Source organism: Colius striatus, chromosome 2, assembly GCF_028858725.1.
Source record: "Colius striatus isolate bColStr4 chromosome 2, bColStr4.1.hap1, whole genome shotgun sequence".
Classification (NCBI taxonomy): Eukaryota; Metazoa; Chordata; class Aves; order Coliiformes; family Coliidae; genus Colius; species Colius striatus.
In genome coordinates, this window is record NC_084760.1 from 40,455,188 (window position 1) to 40,470,621 (window position 15,434).

Below are 15,434 nucleotides of genomic sequence, written 5' to 3' on the forward strand. Positions count from 1 at the left end.
TAATTGGGGTCTTGTGCTATCTGGTTTCCATTAACTGCCGAGGAAACTCAGCATTTTCCATGGCACTAGAATGGATCTTGGATATTATTAGTTTATCTGCCATTTTTCTCTTGAACAACATGTGGATTGGATGGTTGAACTTGAAGAGGGCAAATACAGTCTTGAGGGGGACCTATTTCTGTCAAGGCTTTGCATCCTTTGCCAAGATGCAAACATTGCCATCTTGACACCTCCTGAGAACTTCAATCATTCCTCTTGCATAATAAGCTTATGTTTTTGGAGCAAACACTTTCAGAGGACAAATGGTGATGGCAGATCGGAACAAGTTCAAATTTCTTTCCCTGAGCTATGAGAAAACACCTTTCTCTTTCTATTACGACTTTGTGAAGAAATATAAGCTATGGTGATGTGATAGAAAGTGGCATTAAAACCCCCTGAAATGGGACATCAAAGCAAAAGGGCAGTTCTTTCTTTACATTTCCTGACACTGGTTGTGTTTGGAGTCTGATATTATTATGTATCATGAGTGAAACATAAACTCCCCACAGTACTTTTCTGGGGATGTGGTACCACGTTCTTTGGCTTTTAGAAGAACAGCAATTTGTACATTCTATTTCTTGCAAAGGTCTTTAAAATCCCCTTTTATGTGGAATGGACCTTGCCTCATTTTTGGTGTAAGGGGACTTTAAGTTAATGAATTGTTTAGAGCGGACAGAAGTAGTTCTCCTTCCTCCAGCTCCTACCCTTTGGAGGCTTTAGACCACTCAGAAACAGCAGAGTTCAGAGGCATCTGATGCTGTTTCTAAACTGTTCTTTGCATGAATTTCTTTCCTTTCTGGAAATAGCACTGCACTGCTCCAAAGTAACAGACCCAGCAGTTATGCATGAGTGCTGCTGTTTCAGCCCATAGCTCTCCTAGGTGTACAAGTTCACAGTGTGATTACAGTACCAGTAAAGCATCTGTGTATTTCTGGCAGCTTTTCAAAGAACAATTTAAGAGAAAAAGTTCAAGAAGGCTTGAGCAAACCAATATGAGTCAGAAATAGTGACTTTGCATCCAAAACAAATGCAGGATTTTTTCTCCTGGAACTGGAAATGATCTGGCAATGATAAGCTTGCTTCTGAGAACTGACTAGAAAACAAGAAGGAATGATAAAGCCTGAAGACTGAAGACCTCACTAGACAGAGTTTCCAGAGGACGCTATTGCTGGAAGGGAAGATTGAATGCCCTCTGAGAAGACCCTTAAAGGTGCTACTCACAATCCTGGTGTATTTTTGAGATTCTCATAGTGTTTCCTCTACTATGGCAGGATCTCAACAGGCTTCCCTTTCTGTATCTGTGTCAGGGACTCCAGTACAGTGATGATGGATCCCTTATCAGAATGTCTTGTGGACCACAGGAGTATAAACACCACCAGCACAAGAAGGGACTGGGCTACTGCTCCTTGGTGATCCCCTCCTGTCCCAAACACATCTGTCTACACTTCTTATGTCTCTCCCTGCCCAAGCCAGAAGAACAAACTTCCAGCTCCCTCTGAGATTGCCTTCCCAACTACAGCTCTGCCTCCTCCCTGGTGACAGGATCACGACTTTCCCTGCATAGGGGTACCTACAAAGGGAGGGAAAGGGCTGTCTGCAGCAAGAAGGCAAGCAGCAGCATGGAGAGGCTGAGGGATATAGATGTGATCATCACCTTGTGTTCCTGATGGACAGGAGATGAGAGGAGAAGGTGTCAGCAACAAGAGATTTGGGAGACAGAGTCTCTTGACTTTAAACACCCTTCTTCCCATATTCCTCTTCCCAATATCAAGGCCCTCCCAAATCCCTCCCAGCTGTAGTCCTTCTGGAGACTGGTTTGCCTGGAGAATACAGGTCATGACACATTCTCCAGGATGAGAGTCCAAGCCATAAAAGTTTTATTTACAGAAGATAACTCACTTTTAGCAAGGAAAACTAGTTGTTTCTGCACCGTAAGTTCTCTGTACTTTCCACAAAGGAAATATGTAATTTCTTTTTGTAAACAGATCAGCATGACTGGTGCTGTATGGCCAATTCAGTTCACTGGTGGGATGTGATTTACCACAGGTATATTTATACACTGGTTATAAAATATGCTCAGTTTTCCAGGATGGAAATCTACCATTTGAATGTGAACTAATTATATTTACTTCCTTATTGTAAAGTGTCATTCAAAAGCAAAAGCAACAGTCAATGTTTATGCCTTGTACACCCACACAGACACAATGAAAGGATGAAAGAGTAAATAATATCAGAATGTGTCATTTTGGACTATTTCTAGTTTATATCAAACTATTAAAGTGCCAGAAAAAAAAACACCACATTTTTTGACTGGTAATCTGGAATGTTTCAACTGAAAATTGCCTAACAAGGATGAATTGAGAAATCCCATCACAACTAGCCCTTTTCCACAAATCTGTCTGGGTTTTTTTTCAGCAAATAAATGTTTTGCTGAAAACTTCTTGGCTAATTCTACTAACCAACAGCCAATGAAGCTGGAGCTAAAGACACACTGAACATGAAATAGATTTTAAACATGACTGCAATTATTTGGAATTGGCAGAAATTAGCATGTGATGGTTTCTACGTGACTGGGGAATTTTCTAATCAAAGTGAGAAGTTCTTTGAATGACATACTTCATTCTGGATCAGATGGAAATTCAGAGAAGGCCTTGATGTATGTGTTATGGAAAGGTTATGAACAGCTCCTTCCAGTGATATAAAGTATGATCCTGACAGCCTCTCCCACAGATGACAAACTGCTTCCAGCTAAAAGCAGGGATGTGCTATAATCCATGTACTGGTAACAGAGAACTAAACAACAGCATAGAGCAAGTCAACACCCTTTTCCAACTGGTGATCCTACTTAGGGTAGGGAATTTTTGTCGCTAAGCAGCAGCTGACCCAAATAAGGAAAACTGACTTGAAGTTGTCACTAGAGATTTTCCTTTACTTATGTGGTTGAGGAACTGAATGTCCCAGGTTTACTTTCTTGCTATCACATTGACATGCTCACTGGGGACCCCTGATATGCTGTGGGTCACAGCAGTCTGTTGAGCACTTACTAGGGTTTGTAGCTAGCATTCACATAGCTCAGAAGGGAAGAAATTACATCTGGTATTCAAAGCACACCTTGAGGCTAAGAGAGAGAGGAAGGAGGGAAGAGAAGAAGATGTTGTGAGAGGGGTATTTCCTCTGCCACCACTCAGGTTGAGACCTCTCCAGCCAGACTTCTCCAGTGAAGATTCATAGTATGTCACAGGTAAGATGAAAGGGAGGATGTGTCCCCTCCCCTCCTACATCTGTGAAAGCCCTCCAGGCTGGTGGCATCAAGCACTCAGAAACTAAGTAAAAGTCAAAATGAAGGGTGACAATGACCTTCGAGTACCCCAGTGATCAATATTGTAGGGTTCCACAGGGGTCAGTTCTGGGACCAGTCTTAATTAACATCTCAATCAACAACCTGGATGAGGGGACAGAGTGTACCCTCAGCAAGTTTGCTGATGATAACAAACTGGGAGGACTGGCTGATTCACCAGAAGGCAGTGGGATCCCCAGCTTAAGAGAGTCAGAGAACTTGTAGAGAGAGTCCAGCACAGGGCCACCAAGATGATCAGGGGACTGAAGCATCTTCTCATGAGGAAAAGCTGTGGGAACTGGGGCTGTTCAGCCTGGAGGAGATTGAAGGGGGATCTCATTAATACTTACAAGTATTTGAATGATGTATGTCAGGAGGATGGGGAAATACTTTTTTTCTATAGTGTCCAGTGATAGGACAAGGGGTAATTTCCAAAAGCTGGAGCATGAGGAAAATTAAGAAAAACTTCTTTACTGTAAAGGTGAGGGAGCCCTGGCACAGGGTGCCCAGGGAGAGTGTGGAGTCTCCTTCTCCAGAGTTTTTCCAAACCTGCCTGGATGTGTCCCTGAGTGATGTCATCTAGGTGAACCTGCTTTGGCAGAGGGGATTGGACTCGATCTTTAGAAGTCCCTTCCAGCTCCTACTATTCTGTGATTCTGTGATCATTAATGATATGGTTACATGTTCTGGTTTTATGACTGTAATGGCTAATAATAAGGTATGTTTTTGTAGATGTTGCTCCCTCAGGCTTCATTTCTTGGCACCATGTGCCAACCACCTGTAAAACTCTAACACATCTTGCAATGACTCACTTCTCCATCCTCTTTGCAGGGTCATGGGAATGTCAGGTGCTTCGCAAAGAGTACATTCAGAAAGTGCTCATGAGGACAAAAGCACATTGTGCTGATCAACATGTCCATCTCAGAGCAACAGAGGAGGGAAAAAGCAAGGTGAAAAACATCCTTCTACCTTAGTTTGGCACGGCACCATGCGATGGGGTTGTGTCTAGTGCTCAATTGCCATACAGAGAGGCTGATTATCTCCAGATATCTACCTAGCTCAACAGACAAGACAAATATAAAAACCTATGCAAAAGGAGTGTGTGAGGCACTGTCTCTTGGAGGTTGGGAATGCAGCTTCTGAGGAATTCAGGTGTTCAGGCATTATTCCTGGTGTTAAGTCCCTCTGCGATCCATAAACTAAGAGGGTAGCTAATGTCAGCCACGTTTAGCATATAGGAGGGTCAGTAGGACTTGAGTTTCCTATTTATATATTCTGAATATTCTTTTAGGGGTTCTTATATCTCTCTCAAATGTATATAAGATATTGAAGATTAGACACTGAATAACTCTGAGCAATAACTCTGAATTCTCTGAATGTCCTATGAGATCTGATGGACTAAGCATGATCACTGCATAGTCAATACAATGAAGACACCGTGCTCATCCAAAATAATGCAGTAATTTGGGCACTTACCTAGGAGAAGGTAGATATAGGTTGGTTTAACTCTGCTCTGAGTCTAGTCAACCACCGGTAGTTGCAAAGGACTCTGTGGCATCACAACACTCTTTTAGATGTCCGAGCTATAAGACTGTCTAAATACAAGTGTGTAGTGTGATTCTTAGATTCAAATCAGTGGAGTGAAACAACCATGAGGCTTAAGGTAGGTCTCTTTTGGGTTATCTAAATGTGCTTTCATATGTTTCATCAGTTAGATGTTTTTCACCATTTCACTTGGGCAGAAAAGCATTGTCTACTGCCCAGGTAGGAAGGAATCTGGAGAGATTTCAACCAGACTCCAAACAAATTCCCCTGTGAACTGTTTCCTGAACATAATGATGTGGAAAAACAGAAGTTTTTATTTCTATGCAGAGATCTGACTCTGTTGCTGGCCCTATGGGAAAAACAGAAGCTGACCTTCTATCAGTGTATTCATCCTGTTTCAAAGGGCATGTTGTCCTTCATTGCCTAATAACTACAGAGGCAAAAGAACTTAGTGATGGCATGTACTTTGAGTAATCATTGGACCAGTGACAAAGATGTTTTCTAGACAACACAGTGCACAGTGCAACTACACATCATGCCTTGAAAAGAATGAGTGTCCACGATTTTGCAGACTACTAATTATTTTGTGGCTTGTATTAGAAAGATCCACCTGAGAACTAAGAAATTTTTGCTGCCTTTCATCTCCCAAGCCCTCACTTTGGTCACCTTTCTTGCTATAACTGGTTGAGTCTTTCTTACAAAGCTAAGAAACATTTCCAAGATCACTCCTTGTTTCTGGCTCAGATAGTAGAATCATAGAATCATTATGGTTGGAAAAGACCTTTAAGATCATTGGATCCAACCACTTACCTCACACTACCAAGCCCATCACTAAAATAAACCACACCCCTCAGCACCTCACCTAAGCAACCTTTGAATATCTCCAGGGATGAGGACTCCATCAACTCCCTGGGCAGCCTGTTCCAATGCTCAATAACCCTCTTGGTGAAAAAGTTCTTCCTAATGGCCAATATAAACCTTCCCTGTTGCAACTTGAGCCCATTTCCTCAAGTCCTATCATTTGTTACTGGAGACATGAGATTGAACCCCACCCTTACAACTCCTCCTTCAGGTAGCTGTAGAGACTGATCATGTCCTCTCTCAGTCTCTCCTTCTCTAGGCTAAACATCACCAGTTCCCTCAGCTGCTCCTCATAAGACCTGTTCTTTAGACTCTTCACCAGCTTCATTGCCCATCTGTGGACACGTTTCAGCACCTCAGTGTCATTCTTGTAGTGAGTGGCCCAAAACTGAATACAGTATTTGAGGTGCACTCTCATCGGGGCCAAGTACAAGGTGAAAATCACTGTCGTGGTCTTACTGGTCACACTATTTCTGATACTGGCCAGGCCTTCTTGGCTACCTGGGCACACTGCTGGCTCATATTCAGCTGCTGTTGATCAACATTCCCAGGTCCTTTTCTGCCAGGCAGCTTTCCAGCCACTCTTCTCCAGGCCTTTAGCATTGTCTGTCATTGTTGTGGAACAAGTGCAGGACCCAGCATTTAGCCTCGTTGAACTTCATGCAATTGGCCTCAATCATTTGCTCCATCCTGTCCAGGTCTCTCTGAAGAGCCTTCCTGCTCTCAACCATGTCTACATACTCACCCAATTTGGTGCTGTCAGCAAACTTGCTGAGGGTGCACTCGATCCCCTCATTCAGATCTATAAAGATGTTAAACAGAACAGGCTCCAGCACTGAGCCCTGTGGAACACCACTGGTGACTGGCCAACAACTGAATTTAACTCTGTGAATTTATCATACTCTGTGTCTGGCCATCAGCCAGTTTTCCACTAATCTCAGAGTAGCGACAGGGAGCCGCTTTCTCCAGGAGGATGCTGTAGGAGACTGCGTCAGAGGCCTTACTATAGTCCAGGAGGACCACATCCACAGCCTTTGTTATCCCATGCAGAAAATAAAAAATCAGCTGGAAAAGTGGAGGCATATTAAGATGCATGTATATTTATACATACACACAAACAAGACTATTTGACCTATATCTTGATGATTGGGCACTCCTTTGGGAAATGGACACTGTACGTTAATAATTCCTTAATTTTACTTTATGATGATCCTCTTTAAAGAATTAGTAAGCTTTTTTTGCATTTCTATAGAAATTGTACTTAAAAATTTCATCACTGAAAAGCTGTAAAGTTTAGCAAGAATGAGTTTAACACCAAAACTCAAGAGCAATAGTTATTTTGGGCAGGAGAATTCTGTTGGAGGAGGACCAGGTACCTCAGCATCCTTTGGAGCAGCAGCAAACAACTCTCTTCTCTCAAAGACTGTTGAGGTTTGTAAAAGGCAGGTTTAGTTCACATAAAGGTCCAGATTTTGACACATAAATGTCTGGCATTTGAGAATGTGACCCTGTATTTACAGGAAAAAAGTGTATATCCAAATCAGGGCTTGACTGATGGTCCCTGTGAACCAACTGCCCTCTTGTTTAATGTTGCAATCTTCCCAATGACCCTTTGTAATTATTCATTCAATTGTCATTGTAATTTGCTCATGAATTTCAGACTTAACCCCCCTCAACATGCATTCTGATGTATGCAAACAGTTCTTTATTCAGGTAAAGCAGATGTGTATGCAGTAGATCTTTTATTGTTCTGAATAAAGAACAACTAAGAGGACAGATGGCAAAGGGTTTGATTTTCACTTCATGCTGCTTTTTTTCCATCACATTGTTTTTAGTGGTTGATGTTTCACCTGTTTTGCAAATGTATATGTAAGAGGTGAATAAGGTCCTTTCAACTGATCCGTTAATTAAACACAAATGAACTACAGAGAAGCTTCTATCTATAAGATTCAATAATACTGGGTTCAGTAGAGTTATGTTCATTTAGACTGTACAAGAGAGAAGGTAGCTAATAAGAGCATCAGAGAAACCAGTGAAAACTCCATTGCAATCACTGAATCTGCAGGAGTGAAAAGAGTAATGTTCTGGCTTTGCTGAAGAGAAACCTACCTGTGTGTCTAAAGCTGACCTAGTTTTCTCAGATATTTCATGTACAGAATAACAACATGGGTCTGTTAGACTCACTTCTAGCTTTGCAAACAAGAGGCAGGAAGCAGGGACATGACCACCATTGTGTACAAACTGGAGGATGGTGGTTTCAAAGCTTGTGTGGCTGGAGCTAGCTTTGCAGAGTGTTGGACAGGCAAATGCATACTGCCTGTACCTTTTCACTGGGACTATATTGAGATTCTTTCTACTGTGATGTCCTTGAGCTAAAAAGTCAAGCAGAGAGAGCAATTCAATGCTTTCATGCTGCAGTTCTGCATTGTGGGAGAGATATGACTAATTCAGAACATATGGTGAGAAAGCATGTAAAAGTCTTAATCCTGCTCATAACAACAACTAATGTTGGTACCTCTGACCTTCACTATCTCGATGACGCAAGGTTTGACTTCAGACCAAGATTCTTCTTAGTCCCCTGTGGTTCCTAGGAGTTGATCTCATCAGAACTTCATACTGGTGTTGAGTGAGTCAGTGCTAAACAGGAGATGGTTTAGTAGAATATTTCAGTGTTGGTATCCAGTGCTTGAAGTAACAGTTATGCTGTATATTGTCTTTCCTGGTGCCCCACTAGAGCTGCAAGGTAAGGACAGATAATTTCCAAGAACCAGTAGCTGTGATTCTGGGACTGATTTGTTTGGGAACTGATTGCTTGGAAGTAGATAGGCTTTGGCTGAAATATATGCTCCAAATCTTACTCGTGAGCAGCAATTTGATGTCCAGATGTCATCAGTAGGTTTCTGCAGCTCTGTACTACATCTGGGCTCTGTCTACCCATGACTACTGTCAACTCAGTATCACTGACTTCTCACAATGAAGCCTGAAGCTGGACAGGCTGTGTTTCAGTAACGGGCTGATGAAAAATTAATCCACTCTGACAAATTAACAAAAAGAAGCTTTGGATCCTTCCCAGATCTGTGATGAAAACACTATTTGAGCAATGTCAGCTCTTCAGTGTTCATCCTAACCAAAAAAACATGACATGGCCATCACTAAGTAGACTGGTTTCCTGGGAGTTTTCTCATAAACTCTGTTCCAACTTTTTCCAAAAAGGAAAAGCCATGTACACAACTTACTGCTCATTTTCTTGCGTGCAGCAATTTATAAGGCTCATCTTGAGCTGTGGGGGAAAAAAAAAGTCTTTAAAAGGCAGAAGCATAAAAACAGAACTAAGGAATCATGGGCACTAATAAAGAGATCAGTGCTTTTGTTTAGACTGAAGGAAGTGAAGTGCTCTGAATAATAAATTTGAAATTAAGCTGGCGCAAGCAAAATAATTTGCTACAAAGTAATTATCACTCGACCATTCAGTCAGAGCATATCAGGATTAAGCTTTGTTTTGGAGCAGCATGTTTAAAGTTTTCATTGTTTTCCTCACACTCCTCTTGTGAAGGATCTGGAAGATGTGCCCATAATGTGTTTTAGGCCTTGCGATGCCTAACTCTTAGCTAACACATAACCTAGGTAAATTCACAGCCCTGGGCAGAAGTCTAGATCTCTGATATCTACCTGCAAAACTGTCTCCTCATCTCTTACTTGGTCTAGGACACCATGTTCAAGCAATATTTATATACTTTGAGAATTGTCTGCCTTATGTTTTGTGTGGGGCAGACTGTGACACCTTCTAGCAAGGCCTCAGAGTGAAAAGAACCTATCTGCTGCAGTCTGTTCCCTCTGTCACCATGCTGCTCATGTGTGTATCAACCACAGAAGAACAATCACAAGACACTACTAAACACAACCCACCATCATAAAACCACTGGCCCAATGCACTGCCTCGGTTTCCACTGATAAAATAAGGAAACTGAATGTTAAAGTTATTGTTGAGTTTCAGGAAAGAGCTGAGGCTCCAGGCATCTTGCAGATGTCAGGAGAAAAGTGGTCATATATGTATATTTAGGAATAATAGGCACTGTGGTCTTTGAATACTTAATCCAAGTGTAACTGAAGGTCAGTAGAGTGTTGTGAAGGAAATATCTAACTGTTAGACATGGTGCACCTAAGGGTGGGACCCATCTGCCCTAAGTTAGGCCAAAGATAAGATGTTGAAGTATGAGTTAATCTTTACTGGCTCTGTCAATGAATGAAAGTCAGAATCTCTGAAAGGTGATTCAGCTCATCCTGAGATGGACATCAAAGGCAGAACAGATTAATTGTTTTCTGAGGGCTTTTATGGGCACCATCAAGAGCCTCTGATCAGTTTCTACACTGTCATAGAAGGCTATAGGTGGCAAGTTACCTAAACCTTGATGCTGCCCATGACTACCTCTGGAGGTCTGCAGCAATAAGGCTATTGATGATCAGGGCTGATCTTACAGCCAGGCTCTGTGAAAAGACATGTGCAGGTTTGACTCAAATCTGCCCAGGAAGACATTAGCAGTTCAACTATTCTTCCTTGCTACAGGATCATTTTTTTCAGTTCTCACTTGGCTTGGCTGTGAGTTTATCCACATAAGAAGGGAGATCCTGGGTACTGCATAGTGCTGTAAGTCAAACGTCTCTAATCTCCTCCATGTAGGATCTTCTGCCTGTGTATCCATGCTCAATTTTTTATAGCTTTGCTAATCAGACATCTCTCCTTATGTGCCAGGTTCATATCCTACACTGGTGACGTGTAATATTCTTCTCTTCTTACTCATCTACGTTCGTAAACCAAGCATTCATTAAAGCAGAAATAGTGACACAGTGTAGCTGACACAAGAACACAGATAGTACCAGCTGTCAGGGAAATTCATGCCTTTTACCATTCTTGTAATCTGGTACTTGTCCCCTTTGGCCTGTGGGGTCTGGAACAATGTATTTTCTACCTGCTTCATGATAGCACCAAACAGAGCAATGTCTCTTCTGAACCTGTGGGCTTCAGAGACTCCAAGGTCCATTTTGCCCCTCATCCAAGTACTGGAAGGTGGCACAATGTCTCAGTGGTTTTGCTTATGGTTGATGAGAGAAATTTGGGGTTCTGGAGGACTTTGGATGGAGATGGTTAAGACAGAGTCCTGGTGGATCTTGAGGACTACAGTAATGTTAATTGTTCATGGTAGGAACTTACTTTTCTCTGCACCTCTACACTGCATTTACATTACATTTTGTAGCATGATATCCCAGAGGACAGTGAATCCAATGCCTTGGTAAACATTGCATTTGCATTAATATTTTAACAAATGAAAGAGAAAGCTTCCTGGCTGAATCACCACACTGGTATAGAGATATTGAGTTTCTACAAAAGTGACATGATTCGTTTTGACTACATGAAGCTACTTTTCTAATTAGATTTCATTTTCATTGCAACTTGTCTTTCCTGGGCTTTTGGAGCAAGACTTTTTCCATTCAGTCCTAGAGCAGCTTAATCATGCCAGAGAGGCTCAGATTGTGCTCTCTGCACAAGACTTTGTTCTGATTCATATTATGTGTTTGATTTTTAGAAATATTACTAAAAAAGTTTGAGAAAATGATGAAAAGTTGTAAAAGAAGCAGTAAAGCAAAAAAGAAAAAAGGAAATGAAGCAAAAGAATCTGGATAAGAAATCACAGCTCGTGTGTCTGCACTAAGAAGCAGTTTAAGGTTAAACATCTGCCTTGTAATAGGTTACGTCTGGACACAAAATGCCAGTTTTCACTGGTAAATCTCATGAAATGCAAAGACCCAAAGCATTAATTTTTTAAGGTCCAGTATAAATAATGAATTTTATTTCCAGGTGCTTTTAGTCCTGAAAGCAGACCTTCCTCCTCCTTTGGGAAAGAAAGAAAACAAGACAAAACCAAACCCCAGAACATTCCTGTGGAGATTAAAAAACTCAGAGGTTTTATTAAAAAAAAAAAAGTTATGGGAAAATCTGACTATTTCTGATGAGTTCTGTCTCTGGTATTTCTTAGCTCATTTTATCTAATGGACAGAAAATATTTCACCTTTAGAGGAGTTCACAGCTCTAAATGTTAGCTTCTTCTGAGTTACCTGTGAGCAAGTTGCTGTCTTCCTTGTCTCAAAACAACCCACATGCACTGCAATCTGTAAAATTAGTTGTTTGCAGGCAGATCCTTAGTTTGCCATTAGCAGTGCCATCTATACTAACAAAGTGGGTGAGAAGCTGTCATTGGCTCTGAGGCCAATTTGTGCAATATATGCTTATATTAATCCCTCTAATCCCCAAACCAGGATGATTGCATCCAAATTGCCTACTGGACCCTATGCTAACCTGTGAGCCATGCCTGTGCACTGGAAGTTGGCCTATGTCTGACCAGGGCTAAAGATGATACAAATAACATATCAGTGTGGATGGCTGTGTGACACTTTTTGGACTCATGTCCTTATTTAATTTAGTTTATTTGTGTAAGCACAGACAATGACTCCTGACAGGTCCAGAGGCAAAGAGGGAACAATAGAACTGTTCTGGGTGTTCATTCAAAGACTAATTCTTATTACTGGGTAATCTCTAAGCAGAAAGGTGGACTCAGGTCCCCCCTTACCCTTGCAGGACTTGCATGTCAGTCTAAAGCAGCAGCTTCATGGCTGACTCTCCATTATAGGGTTTCTTCAGTGGCCCGGCAAATTGAATGTGGATTGCATCATCTTTTTTACCACCAGAAAATAGGGTGAGGAAATTGCAACCAGACGAGAATGGATGGGGAGAAATTCCCACATCTTAATTTCTCCATCCCCTTGCAGTAAAAGTAAGGAAAGAGGCGATTTGATGAGGAGGTGTGGAGAAGGTCAGGAGAACCCAGATGAGGTTCAGCTTAATCCCCAAAGGGTAAGGCTCCTGCAGCTTGGTGCACTGAGAATACATTCAACTGTGAAAGTGTTTAAATGAGTTATTTGTGGCTAAGCTGCTTGTTTCAGATTCAAAATATTTTCAGTAAAAAGCAGATAAAGTTAATCCAAATCAATTTCTCAAATCCATTTTTATTCAGATTATCAAACTTTAGGACACATTAACCATCCTCTTGCACATATGTGCAGGCTACATGGCAGCTCTCGCTTTGTTAAATTTTCTAAGCATCTGGATTAAAGAATTAAAGTCACGTTTGGATTAACAGAACGTTTCTCCCTCTTTCCTTCCATACTTTCTCCTTTTTGGAGTTGATTCTGTGTCCAGTTATGGAAGTAGCCTGACACCAAATATTTTGGAGATGTTTGTGGCAGAGAAGGGACAAGTCACCTCCACTTGAAGGATCTGTGAGTCACGTAAATTCATAAGCTACTTTGAGTTCAATTTTTACAGAGTAAATCCTGCAAGGCATGTAATCCTGTTGAGCTGAGAACGGGCACTCAAATCCAGACTATTTTAGATCTGATTCTGGATGACATCTTCTGGAACAGATAACGTTTGCAAGAGCTTAATGACATGACAAAATGCCTTGCTCAGTTGTAAGAGCTATCTGATTTATTGTTTTTTGAGGTAAATTTCATATTGGTTAGGAGTACTGATCTGAACACTTAAGTCCTATAGACTAAGGGAGAAGGACAAAAAATTTCCTCACTAGCTAATGTGCTTTAACTAACTTATTAAAAAACTATTGTTCAGACATCTGAAGTAGTATAATGTGCGTGTCCAAAGCTCCTGTTTCCTGGGCCTGCATCCATAAGTAATACATATTATGATAAGATGGATAAGAATTTCTAAGTTGGTTTTAAAATATATGAAATGATTGCCAGTAAACTAACAAACGTGGTTGTCAGTCAGTGCGTGTTTGGGAGCAGAATTATTCCTGGACACCAAAAAAGGGAAACGAAAACATGCATGTCCCGAAGTAAGCATCTGCAAAATGTCTAAGTTAACATTACTGTTACAGATTTAACCTGGAGAGATTTCCAAGCCAGAAGGGACTATTAGATCATTCACTTGAATATGCATAATATTGGGTATAGAATTACGCTGAATAATTCTTGTCTTGAGTCTTCAGGTCCCGTCTGAGTTGAAGCAAGGGGAAGAGAAAAAGAAAAGAGGAATATTTGCAATGGCTTGAATGAGAACAGGGAAAGGAAAAGATGAACAATGGGGAGACATGAGAGGTGAGGCTCCAGATGAGTATCCTAAGGTCAGTCACCATATGTTTGTTTAAGGTCTAAGGTGCAGCAATTGACCTGCAAAACAGTGAGGAAAGTTTTCTGTCTGTGGCTATCAGTCATATTGCTCAAGCAACTGTCTCTTCCCATCTTTGTCTTACTACTAGGAGCCAGTCTTTTTCCCATGAGCCATCAAATGGGAGCAGTAAATCTGAATTGTTTCTGGGATCAATTGACAACTATGTGTTGGGAGAGGGAAATCTTCTTCATTTCCTTTTCACTGAAGCTGTATAGTGCAGATAACTAGAAGTTAAAATTGATGATGGTTCTGCACCAGAGAGTTGAGAGTAGGATTTAAGTTTCTCCAAAAAAAAAAAAAATGGGAGTATTTGGAGGCAGGCTGAGATAGAGATGTAATAGGAGAACATATCAGGAAAAATACTCTGGATGCACTCTTTGGAAAGAGTTCATTGGCACTGCAAATTGCCAGAATGGACAAATCCTTATGGTTCCCCAGGATGTCCCTGCTAATGTATCTCAGCAATATTCCATAGGATCATAGAATAGTTTGGATTGAAGGGACAGGAACACCTTCCACTAGCCCATGTTGCTCAAAGCCCCATCCAACCTGGCCTTGAACACTTCCAGGGATGGGGCATGCAGTCTCTCTGGGCAACCTATTCCAGTGCCTCACCACCCTCACACCCCTCACTTCTTTTTCATTTCTAACCTAAATCAACCATCTTTCAGTTTAAATCCACGACCACATATTACTATCCCTATATATCCTCAGAAAAAGTCTTTCTCCAGATTTCTTATTGGCCTCTGTAGGTACTGGACTGTTGCTTAAAGTCTCCTTGGAGCCTTCCCTTCTTGAAGCTGAACAATCCCAGCTCTCTCAGTCTGTCTTCATAGGAGAGGTGCTCCAGCCCTCTGATCATCTTTGTGGCCTCCTCTGGACTCACTCCAACAGCTCCATGTCCTTCTTATGTTGGTGCCCCAGAGACAGATGCAGCACTGCAGATGGGGTTGCACGAGAGCAAAGTGGGAGAATCACCTACCTCGACCTGCTGGCCATGCTGCTTTTGATGCAGCCCAGGATACAGCTGACTTTTTGGAGTGCAAGTGCACATTGCTGGGTCATGTCCAGCTTTTTATCCACCAGTACCCCCAAGTCCTTCTCCTCAGCTTTTCCTTTTCCTTGTGATTTCGCATCTTGCTCTGTTCTTCCCTAGAGGACTTCACAGTCAACTGGGAATGGATGGGAACTTTTGTGTTGTAGATACCAGGCTGGCCCCCTCACAATTAAATCATTCAATAAATCACCAAGCACCAGACCTCTCCTCATCACTCATCTTACTTGATTAATCTTGGTGTTTAATTGAGAAACACAAACAAAAAATGAAAGGAGGCAGAAAAATAGATTTTTTTTTTCAGAGGCAGAAGTTAGGGAGATCTGTTGATAGGTGTCTTCTGACTTTTTCAGAAA